At 39.9% G+C, this 12,501-nt stretch overlaps 1 pseudogene; it reads left to right on the forward strand.

Annotated features, from left to right (window-relative positions):
- The first annotated feature begins 5,001 nt into the window (after positions 1-5,001).
- Positions 5,002-5,313, forward strand: LOC101397119 (ATP synthase F(0) complex subunit g, mitochondrial pseudogene; annotated as a pseudogene).
- The last annotated feature ends 7,188 nt before the right edge of the window (positions 5,314-12,501 follow it).

A 12,501-nucleotide genomic window follows, 5' to 3' on the forward strand; every position in this document is an offset into this window, starting at 1 on the left:
AATCACTAAACTTGGTGACTGAGTGTTTGCTAGAGAAGAAGAGGGGGAATGAAAAATAACTTCAATATTTCTAACTTAAGGAACTGAAAAAATAATAACAATAATAGCTAACATCTAATAATCACTGTGGCAGTCACTGTGGTCTAGCTACCTAAACAACATGCCCAACTCTCTTTTGCTCATGTCCAATTACAGAGGCTAGAAACTAGAGAGTCACTTTCCCAGCTTCTTTCACAGACAATGGTGGGCAGGTGACTTAGTTCTGGCAGTCAGATGTGAGGAGAAGTCCTGTGGTAGGCTTCTGGGAAAGCTTCTGCTTTCCTGATGAAAGGGACAGGTGATGCTGGCCCTGCCCTTCTCCCTTCTTTCTGCCTTGAATGTGACTGTGATGTCTGGAGCTGCAACAGCCTGGTGACCATAATATAATAATCATGCAGATGAAAAGCCAACATGCTAAAGACAGCAGAGGGGAAAGATAGAAAGAAATGGAGTCTTTGGTGGCATGACTGAACTACTGCAGCAAACCTGGAACTACCCACTTCCAGAATTCTCCTTATGTAAGATAATTAAATATGTTTATTGCCTATGCTACAGTTAACCAGTGTTCTGTTTCTTGCAGCCTAATACAACCAAACTGATACAAACACTGACTACGTGCCAGGCACTAGTCTAAGCAGTTTAACTCAGTGCTTACAACAACTTGATGAGGGTTGTGTTATTATTATCCCCATTATACAGATGAGGTAATTAAGGCACCAAAAAGTCAAATAACTTGCCCAAGTCCACACACGTAGTAAGTAGCCCAGCCGGGATTTGAAGATAGGCAGTCAGTCTCCCAAGCCCTCAATCTTAACCACTATATATCCCATCTCTCAATAACGGTAACATCTCTTCATGTGCCTGTTAACCATGTGTATATCTTCTTGGAAGATATGGGAAAATGTCTGTTCAGATATTCTGCCCATTTTATAATTGAATTTTTGTTTTGTTGTTGTTGAGTTGTATGAGTTCTTTATGTATTTTGGATATTAACCCCTTATTAGATATGTGATTTGCAAATATCTTCTCCCAGTTAGTAGGCTGTCTTTTCATTTTGTTGATGGTTTCCTTTGCCATGCGAAAGCTTTTTAGTTTGATGTAGTCCCATTTGTTTATTTTTCCTTTTGTTTCTCTTGCCTGAGGAGACATACTCAAAAAGATACTGTTAAGACTGGTGTCAAAGAGCATACTGCCTATGTTTTCTTCTAGGAGTTTTATGGTTTCAGGTCCTACATTTAAGTCTTTAATCCATTTTGAGTTAGTTTTTCTGTATGGTGTAAGATCATGGTCTACTTTCGTTCTTTTGCATGTGGCTGTCCAGTTTTCCCAACACCATTTACAGGAAAAGATGTTCAACATCACTAATTATTAGGAAAATGCAAATCAAAACCACAATAAGATATCACCTCAACCTGTCAGAATGACTATTATTAAAAAGACAAGAAATAACAAGTGTTGGTGAGAATGTGGAGAAAAGGAAACCCTCGTACACTACTGGTGGGAATGTAAACTGGTACAGCCACTATGGAAAACAGTATGGATATTCCTCAAAAAATTAAAAATAGAACTATCATCTGATCCAGCTACTCCATTTCTGGGTATTTATCCAAAGAACATGAAAACACTAGTTTGAAAAGATATATGGGGGCTGGCCCCATGGCATAGTGGTTAAGTCCGGTGTGCTCCGCTTCGGCGGCCCAGGTTCTCAGGTTTGGATCCTGGGCACAGATCCTGGGCACGGACCTACACCACTTGTGAATCCATGCTGTGGTGGCAACCCACATACAAAATAGAGAAAGATTGGCACAGATGTTAGCTCAGGGCTAATCTTCCTCACCAAAAAAAAAAAGAAAAGAAAAGATACATGCACCCCACGTTCATTGCAGCTTGTTCACAAGAGCCAAGACTTGGAAACAACCTAAGTGCTCATCAATGGATGGATAAAGAAAATGTGGTGTATATACAATGGAATACTACTCAGCCATAAAAAAGATGAAATGTTGCCATTTGTGACAAAATGGATGGAACTTGAGAGTATTATGCTAAGCGAAATAAGTCAGATGGAGAAAGACAACTACCATATGATTTCACTCAAATGTGGAGGATAAACAATCAATCAGACAAACCTGTAGATAAAGGGAACAGAGTGGTGGTTCCCAGGGGTGAAGGGGGTGAGGGGAGGGCAAAAGGGGTAAAGGGGGACATTTGTACAGTGACAAATGGAAACTAGACTTTGGGTGATGAACATGATATAGTCTATACGGAGGTCGAAATATAATGATGTACATCTGAGATTTATATAATGTTATAAACCAGTGTTACCTCAATAATAAATATAATAACAGTAATGGTGATAGCATAGATAGAAATAAGGAGCTTGGGAACAGGTGTTAACAGCTGGAAATCCAAGTGGAAATGTCCATCAAGCAGTTAGAAATGCCAAGTCTAAAGCACAAGAATATAAAAGATATTATTTAGAACAACGAGCTATCTGCATTGAAATATGAGTTGATTTAGAAGCTACAGAATTTCCAGATTCTTCTCTTCTATCTACATGGTGAGTTGAACAGAACCATATATGTAGCAACCCTAGCTTGGCCTGAATAATGATGCTTTGTTGACAGAATGCCTTGACTATCCAAAAGCTGGCTTCCTTGTTAGTGCAGCATTTAAATGCTGGCTTATGAGGACATCTTTTAAAGGAACGCTGTTAAGTGGGGTCCAAGGCTGCTCTTCACTTCTTGTTGCCAGGGAAGATTGTTGGCTGTGCATAGCAGTTCCCAGTGTAGGCCAATGCAGAGCATGACCTCAATCTTCCAGGCAGCTGCCAGTTTGCAAGGCTGTGCTGACCCAGCAAAATTACCTGGAGTAGGACTTCCAGGGCTGCTGACTGTGTCCTCTCACCTTCAGCATCAGGGCAGCCTGTCCGCAGAAAAGAGAGTGAATGCTGTTTACCTTCATACCATTGAGGTTCAGAGTAAAAGATGCTTGTGAGGACCAAAATGGGAGAAAGAGAGGAAATAGGTGACATTCATTCCAAATAATAAAAATAATGGTAATAAAAGCTTGCATTTATTGAGCACTGGCCCTCTGCTGAGTGAGTGCCTTTCATGCATTATCTCACTCGAAGCAAGATAATTTCTGGTCTGCTTCTATTTTAACAGAATCACAAAGTGTCTAAAGAAAATTGTTGTTAATCACTGACGGTAACTTGGCACTTGCCAATTGTTTTTCGTTGTTGTTGCTGTTTCTGTCTTTCCTCAAAGGCCTAACAAAAGTCAGCTGGAACATTCCGCTGATGCCCCTGACACTGCAACAATTGTTATACAAGGCTGACAACCAGGACAATAGACGAGTCCTGTGGAAAACAGACTGGCCTGCCTGGAAGAACTGAGAGGTCACATATGTGAAAAAGATACATCTGTGAACTTCCTATCGCCAACTTTGAGAGATTGGTATTTACATGGTTCTAGATGCGGAGCCGACCTAATCCTCACTGATCCACCTTAAGATTGTAAATGCTCTGCTGCACTAGAAAAGGACTAAAGAAGAGAAAGATATCTATTACACAATCCAGGTATTGGTCAGAATGTTTTGTCCTTTCCTTGGTGATGAGCTTCAATTAACCCACTTCTGATCTGGATGTGCTGATCTTCATCACAAACCACAGATGACATGGGAACAATTTCACTATCGTTAAATGCTTAAATGATGTTACAATCTCTTAAGCAGCTAGAGTACACATATTAAAGCTTTAATTTATAATCCTTTTGCCAAAGCACTTCTGTTAGAATTTAATTTAATATTTCTCTAGACTCACTCTCCAAGTCCAATAATTACAATTAATTCCAGTCTCCCTAATCAAGGATGTATATCTTTACTTCTTCTCCCTAAAAGTAGCGGAGATTATAAATGGATGAATTTCACTACTGTTCATGATCGTGGTCAGTTGTTCTCAGGTCTTTGGTCTGGCACCCTTCCCCCCAGGGAGGCTATTTGAAAACTAAAGAATCCCACATTTAGCTGCTAACAACAAGAAGAACAAAAAGAAGACAGGGGAAAAAAAAATACACATCAAGCTTATTACAGAGATAAGAATGAGACAGGCTGAATCACCACTGAAGGGGTCAGTAGTCCAAGGCCACTCATGCCTCATGGTTGGCAGCTACGAAGGGTTCCCTCTGCCAAGCCCACTGGCCAGAGGGCAAGGGGTCAGAAGAGCGGCACACTGCCTTGGAGAAGTGGCTCACCCAGTGTTAGTGGCTAAATCCTGACGGACCGGAATAGCACCTGCAGGCAGGATCTGATCAGCATTTAAAAGCACACGGACAGGGAAGTAGTTAGCAAATCCTCTCACAATTCTGCAAAAGTTGGTTTTTTGTCCTAAAAGGGAATAAAGGACAAGTGAATTCCCTCCTAGACGTCAAACTCCTTGAGGATACAGCCCTAGTGGATTATCCAGCACACAATAGGAGATTACTAAATGTTTGTTGGAACTGAAATTAACTGACATGTGCTATCATTGAATCTGCAAAACTACCTGACAAAGCAGGCACTGTTGTCACATTTTACTGTGAAGAAATTGAGAAAGATGGGTGGGTAACTTGTTGAAAAGGAATAAAGCCAAGACTCAACTTGGGTCTTTCTAGCTCCAAAGTTAATGCTCCTCCCATTACATCATGCTACTGCAAACCACCTGCTTTGCTAAACCAAGAAAAACCCTTCCACATCTTTTCTAATTATAAAATTTATAAGACTAGTCTATATTTGTAAAAGCCCCTTCTATTCTGGTCTCTTTATTCTCTGCAGATGATCTGATTCATTCCTGTATTCAAACCGTGGAGATGATTCCACATTAACACCACATCTTTGTCTTTTCCCCATCCTCCCTTCCTTCACTACTGTCACAGAGAAAGAGATGACCCTTTGGTTCTGGGTGACAGATTTTTCCAGCCCAGAATCATGGCCCAATTTGTCCATAACCTTGCAGAGAAGGTTCCAGGCCTGGTAAACGCTGCTGTGACTTACCTGAAGCCTCGATTGCCCACATTTTGGTACTATGTCAGAGTTGAACTGGTTCCTCCAACCCCTGCTGAGATCCCTACAGCTATTCAGAGCTGTAAAAAATAGTCACTAGAGCTCAAACTAGTAGCTTCAAACAGCTCACAGTTAAGGAAGCTGTGCTGAATGGTTTGGTGGTTTTATTTTGGCCAGATTATAGGCAAGCATGGCATCATTGGCTATAATCTTTGGAAACCAATCTTTAACATCTGATTATATTTAGTTTATTATTTGAGTACCCTTGGACCATGTGTAACCAGACTGCTCTCTGAATAAAATAAGATAAGATGTCAAAATCAATGTTTTCTCTATCAAACACTGCATGGAAGGTTACAATTTCTCTTGGTATTAAGTTGGGTTGTCTTTTGTTTTGATACATTAATACAGCTCTAAATGTCTGTCTTTGCGTAGCCTCAAATTGGAAAGTATATATGCAAATATATCAACTGGGTACATGCATATATGAGAATAACATTTTAATTTGAAAGTTTGAAATAAATGATATTTAAGCTTTATTTCCAGAAAAGTTGAGGCAAAGGCCTTGAAAAAACTAGAACTCGCTAGAGTAGGAAAAATAGCAATACCATGTGCCAGAGTAATGTAGTTAAATCATGTCAGTAGTCATAAAGAATAAAATTTGGACTGTTTCTTTTTGCTAAAATCACAGAAAGATCCTTTTGATAACAGCTATGTCTACAAATGTTGGGGTACTTCTTGTCAACTTGCATATAATCTCCTTAAGAGAGAACACCAGGGTGGCCTTCTAAATATGTATCTGCAACATCTTTAACAGTAGGACAGAGTGAATGAGAGCCATGACCTACATTTTAAATCTAAGTTTGAATATGTGTTATATTATTAATCTGTCTGGTTTTATGATTTTTAGAACCTATCTTTGCCAAATAAAATATCCTACACATATTTAAACAGGGTTATAACTTAGTATCATCCATGGGTCTGAATAGTATATGATGTCCTGAAATAAATAGAAGTGATTGGTATCAAAAAAAAAAGAAATGATCCTCCTCTATTTCAAGGTGAAAGCCCCCTCTGTGGCCCTCATTCTCATCCATTCTCTGGGGGCTTACTCCTTCAATAATCCCCCCAACCTGACCACATTTTATTACATCTTCATTCTTTCTTCTGTGACTTCTACCTGCCAGTGTATAAATGTGTGGGAGTGCTTCCCATCTTAAAATACACACGCACACACACACACACACACTCCTCCACTTACCAGGCTACCCCTTGAACTACATTCCTGTTCCTCCTCCTTCCCTTCACTACCACGTTTCTTTCTCACAGCCTCCACTTCCTCACCATCTAACCATATGCATCCTCACCATGTGCAAAAATTCTCTCTTGATAACCACTGAAGGATCAAATCTAACAGCTTTTTCTCAGTTTTCATCCTTCTCAAACTCTCTGCAGCAAGCCACTAAACAACTCTTAATTCTTCATACTATCTTCTCCCATGATTTTTTATAATGCTGTTCACTCTCAGATCGACCTCTCTTTCTCTGATTCCTCTTTCTCTTTCTCACCCTAAATATAAGTACTCCCTTTGGTTATGTCCATGGCCCATTTTTCTTCTCTCTACGTTCTCTCCTCCGGGAATTTTACTCAATCTTTTCTACCAATCTTCAGTCCTGACTAGTACTGCAGTCCACATTTCCAACTGCCTGTTGGACATCTGCCTGTCCTACTAACATCCCAAACTCAGTGCACTCAATATATAGTCATCTTTCTTTTCTGTACATATCTATTTATTATATTGTAAATACTATTCTCCCAATCATTGTGGGAAAAAAAATTCACAAGTTAAGGTTGCAGATGTCCAATGCTACAGAAGCCAAATATTAATCACAGGAGATCTAATATTCAAATAGGACTTATTTTCTTTTGTTTTCTTTTGTTTTTTGTTTAAAAAATGATTATTCAAAATTAATGCGTATTTTTCTAAAATAATGTACATAGTAAAAAGAATAATTCAAAAATACAAAATAGTATATTATATACAGTAAAAGGTAGGTTGTCCTCCCATCCCTGATCACCATACCTTCAATTCCCATTCTCAGAAGCAGCCAGTGTTGTCAGTTTGCTATATATCTACCCAGATGTTTTATGTATTTACAAGTATACATGCCCCTTAAAAGTTCAGCATGCTTAAACGGTAGCATGCTACATACATTTTTCTCCAGGTTACTTTTGTTCACTTAACAATATATTTTGGAGTTTATTTCTTTTTGTGTGTGTGTGTGTGAGGAAGATCAGCCCTGAGCTAACACCCGTGCTAATCCTCCTCTTTTTTTTTTTGCTGAGGAAGACCGGCTCTGAGCTAACATCTATTGCCAATCCTCCTCCTTCCCCCCGCCCAAAGCCCCAGTAGATAGTTGTACGTCATAGTTGCACATCCTTCTAGTTGCTGTATGCGGGACACGGCCTCAGCATGGCCGGAGAAGCGGTGCGTCGGTGCGAGCCCGGTATCCGAACCAGGGCCACCAGTAGCAGAGCGCGCGCACTCAACGCTAAGCCACCGGGCCAGCCCCTTGGAGTTTATTTCTTATGAAACATACCTTATTCATTTTTAAGGACTGCATAATATAATCTTGCATGGATGCATTCCCTGTTGATAGACATTTAAGTTGTTTCCAGTTTTTGCTTTACAAGCAATGTGTCAATGACTAATCTTATATATATGTCTGCAAACTTGTGTGGGTATATCTGTAGGACAAAGTATGGCAAGTGAAATTGTTAGGTCAAAGAGCATACGCATTTTCCTTTTTAATAGGTATTGCCCCCCCCACAACAATGTATGAGATAATTAAAACAATAATAGCTGGAGTGAATTCAAATGGTCTTAAAACTTTTGAAAATGTCCCACCCTCCATTTTCTGTCAAGCATCTGACATTCTCTCATTATGGGGGTAAAGGGTGGCAAGGGAAATGTGGTGGGAAAACAAGCAGGTGTGGGGCAGTCTTGGATATTGCCAATGAAGGCCACCTGGAATAGTGTGACCACCTCAGCAGAAAGATGCTAAAGATGTACGGACAGATATCCAGGGGTTATTGAGGTACTCATAAATGACAAGCCAGAGGAGGTCTGTTCACCTCTGTCAAAGCATCTGCAAGTGGAGATCCCCAGCAATGGGAGGTGGAGGGTGGTCTCTGAAGAAACCACTAAAGTGCCCCAAGAGGTTCAGACAGAATTAGCCTTAAACAAAGGCTTGGGAACAATAGCAAGTTAAAACCTTTCCTATGCCTTATCTCTTCAACTTTGAATGTGTGAGAAGTAATGGCTGCCCGGGGCAGGGGGTAATAGAATGGAGGTGCAGCCCAACCTAATCTTAACTGACACATAAGCACATGCCTTCAAAGAATGATTACACATGTGCACCAAGACCTGTACAAGGATATTCATAGCAACAACATTTGTAAAATCAAAATACTGGAAACAACCTGAATGTCCATGGATGCATGGATGCATAAAATGTGGTCTTTTCCCACAATGAAATATTATGCAGCAAAACGAATAAACCATAGGTACATGCATCAACATGGATGAATCTTATAATGCTGAGAGGAAAAAGGCAAGAAACAGAGAGGCACATATTGTATGATTCCACTTATATAACTGACTTTATATAAGTTAATGCTTTTAAACTAAAACATGCAACACTAAACAATATATTATTTAAGAATATATAGAGCGTGGTAAAATTAAAGAAAGCCAAGAGCAAGAAAATGTTAAACACAAAATGCAGGATAATGATCCCTTCTGAAGGAGGGAAGTGGAATTGGGAAGGAGCTTTCTAGAGGATTGTAAAAGTACTGGGAACATTCTAGTTCTTAAGCTGTGAGTGGGGACACTGATGTTTGTTTTATCATCAATCTTTAAACCTTACATGTATCTTATAAATGTGGTTAATCTGTTCATTATTTAATAAAAACAAATTTTAGAAAAAATAGAACAGTAGATATTTTAATTAGTCTGAAAATCCCTGAGTTTTCTTTCATTTTCATAAACATGTGGAATGCATGTAAAGCACTTAGCACAGTACTCAACGAATGGGATCTATTTTCATGGGCTTCCAACTCACCGCTGGCTTGTCCGTAGGGATTTTAAAGAGCTAATGAGGGCCGGCCCTGTGGCTTGGTGGTTAAGTGCGCGCGCTGCGATGCTGGCGGCCCGGGTTCGGATCCCGGGTGCGCATCGAGGCACCACTTCTCCGTTCATCCTGAGGCCGAGTCCCACATACAGCAACTAGAAGGATGTGCAGCTACGACAAACAACTATCCACTGGAGCTTTGGGGGGGAAAAAATAAAATAAATAAAATCTTTAAAAAAAAAAAAAAATTATTTAAAAAAAATAAATAAATAAATAAAGAGCTAATGAGAGACTGGCAAGAGCATTGATTCTCTGAGTGCAGCATGTACTCAGCAGCTTTTCATGGTCCCAGGCAGGGTCAGCCCAATATCTCCAATTTGAATTATCTTGTCACCAAATTGACTAAGTCTGCCCTTCCTCTACATCTGTGTTCACCTTCACAACGTGTCACCACCAGCCTGCAGCGACCTGCTCCAGGACCCTTGGCAGTTACCTTCAGCATCACTGGGTCAATAATGGCCATAACTCCATATACTGCGTGGGACTGCTATCTCATTTAGCCCCCCAAAACCCCTCAAGGGTAATGAGAATTAACCCCATTTTACAGAAAAAAACAGCTTCAGGGAAGACAGACAATCTCTCTAAAATCACAGTTAGTAGCAAGGACTGGAGGCAGGATTGAAGCCCAGGTTTCTCTGACCAAGTGCAAACGTCTCACCTGGTACCCAGCAATCTCCACCACGGGACTTCCCCTGTCTATCCAGTTTCCCAATGAACCCTCCTCTCCCATGAGGCAGACAAATCTCCTTAATGTCTCCAGAAAAAGTCAGGCTCAATTTGTATCCATGCCTTTCCTTATGATGGTCGCCTGCTGCAAACATCCTCTCCTCCTTTCCTCCACTCATCCAAATACTACACTTCTTCCAGCTTCCATCTGGGACCGCTCTCCTTCTGAAGCCTTCCTGAACCCACTCAACTCCAGAGTGGTCTCACTTTCTCAGAGTCTTTTTTGTCTTCTGGTTGTTTCATTACATAGGCTATAGGTCCCATAAGAGGCAAGGTGCTATCTTCCTCTATGGCATTTAGTTTTGCTTTATTTGAGGTTCTCCACATCTGGTGACTGTAAAATAAATGAAGAAACTAGTGATCCAGGTACAGTACAGACACAATTGTAATCCCTGTGGCAGTGGCTCCAAGGAGATTCCAAATCCCTTTAGGGGCTTGTTAAATCTACAGATGCCAAGCGCCATTCCAGGAACCCGGTGAGTCAGATCTCCTGGGATGGGGGTGGGCGGAATAGGGTAGCTATATTTTTACACATGATCTTAAGTGCACCCTCAGATGAGAACCTTAACACTTTACTGCAGTTCAGAACCATGTCCATCCAGATATGGGATGCGCCACGGACATGGGACAGCCAGACAAGGGACAGCCACAGAAAGAAAAATGAGCCAAAATTCTAAGAAATACATATTTATAAGACATATAAATATGTATTTCAAGAAATCTATTTCCTTATGGGTGTGATTGTTTTGAAGGAAGAAGGAGAAGGAGGAAAGGATGGAAGGAAGCAAAGAGGGAGGAAAGGAAAAGAAAGGGGAGGTGAGGGGGCTGTGACTTTACGAAACTGCATAGAAGCTCAAGGCAGCTCATGCAGCATTTGAGCAGTTCTGATTGCTAGGACTTCCTTACCTTTGCCAAAATCCGTCCCTATGACCTTTGCTTCAGTGGCCCTGGCTCCTCCCTGACAGGCCTTACAGAACTAGCTTATCCAGGGGTTGCAAATTCAAATACCTACAAGGCCAAGGAAGATACATAAACGAGCGAAGCTGGAGCACGTTACACAGCAAAGGGTGGAATCTCAGGAGAATTGGAGAGTGGGAGCCCTAGCCAAAGGAGGGAGCAATGAAGTAGGTCTAGATAATCGTCACCAAGCAGCTCAAGCCCACTAGATCCTCCAATTTATCAAGAAAATTGTGATGCCTCCCAATTTTTAATTAATTAAAAAAAAAAAATTTTGACACTGGTCAGGCCTAGCTTCCACAGGATAAATATCCTCAGCTCTTCAACCGCTTCCTCCCCAGCACAGTGTCAAGTCTCTTCTGCCTGTAACAAAACACTACACTCCTGGTGCCATCTAATTAAAAAGACAAAAGTGGAGTGAGCACCTCATTCCTTCCAGATGCTTCCCCCTAGTAATAAAATCTAAGACCACTATTAGATTTCATAGTGGTCACGTTATATTGTGGACACCAGGTATTTTTAATACATTAGGTATTTTTATAAATGTGGCTGTTAAGACACATTTCCTCCCATTGTAAGCTTCTGCAATTGTGTTTTTGGCCCTAAGTATAAGACTTTTAAGTTATATAAGTTAAGTTAATAACTTAAGTTAGTACTATTAATAACTTACTATTAAGTTAAGTAATAAGTTATTACTATTAAATTTAAATTAAATTAAATTAAATTTGTCTGTCACCCTAGGCTGTCAAAATCATTTCTGGATTCTGATTCTGTCATCCAGTATTTGAAAATCCCTCTCATATTTGAAAAAAATGTTCTCTCTCTACTTATGCAAGTCATTGATAAAAAACATTATGGAACAAGAGCAGACCATGGGGAGAGCCCTCGATTTGCTACTAAAAACCACAATCTTATTAATCCATTTCGATACAATCAGTCAACAAGAAATGGATCTACTTAATTGTTCTTAATTCTAGCTCATACTGTTAACAAAGATTCTATGGGAGAACATGACAAATGCTGTGCTCAACTCTACACTAAATGCATATTCCTGTTTTCTCTAGTAATCTAGTAACATTTCATTCATTCATTCAACATGTCTATCACTATATTCACAGCGCTGAGCTAGGCCCTGGGAATGCAGCAGTGAACAAGAAAGTCAAATCCCTAAGCTCATGGAATTTACATTCTGGCAATAGAGATAGTCATTGAACAATGGAGCTCACAATTAATTATTAAATGATAATTATGAGACCAAAATATTAGTGATTAAATCACATGATGTCTGAGATTTCCTTCAAAATAATTAGAGGATCATGTATAGTTCAAACAAGATTGACCTTGAGTTGATAATTGTTAAAACTGGGTGATAGAAATGCAGGGATTTATTATACTATTCTCTCAACTTTTTTCTAAGTTTGAAATTTTCCATTAAAATTTTAAAATTAAAATTATGATAAAAACTGTGGAAAAGTATGAGATATTAAGAAAATACATAACAGTGAGGACCTAATCTAATCCGATGAGGCAGACAATGTTTCTCTGAGGA

This window comes from Ceratotherium simum, chromosome 20 (assembly GCF_057802395.1).
Source record: "Ceratotherium simum simum isolate JZ-2026a chromosome 20, ASM5780239v1, whole genome shotgun sequence".
In the NCBI taxonomy this organism is placed as follows: domain Eukaryota; kingdom Metazoa; phylum Chordata; class Mammalia; order Perissodactyla; family Rhinocerotidae; genus Ceratotherium; species Ceratotherium simum.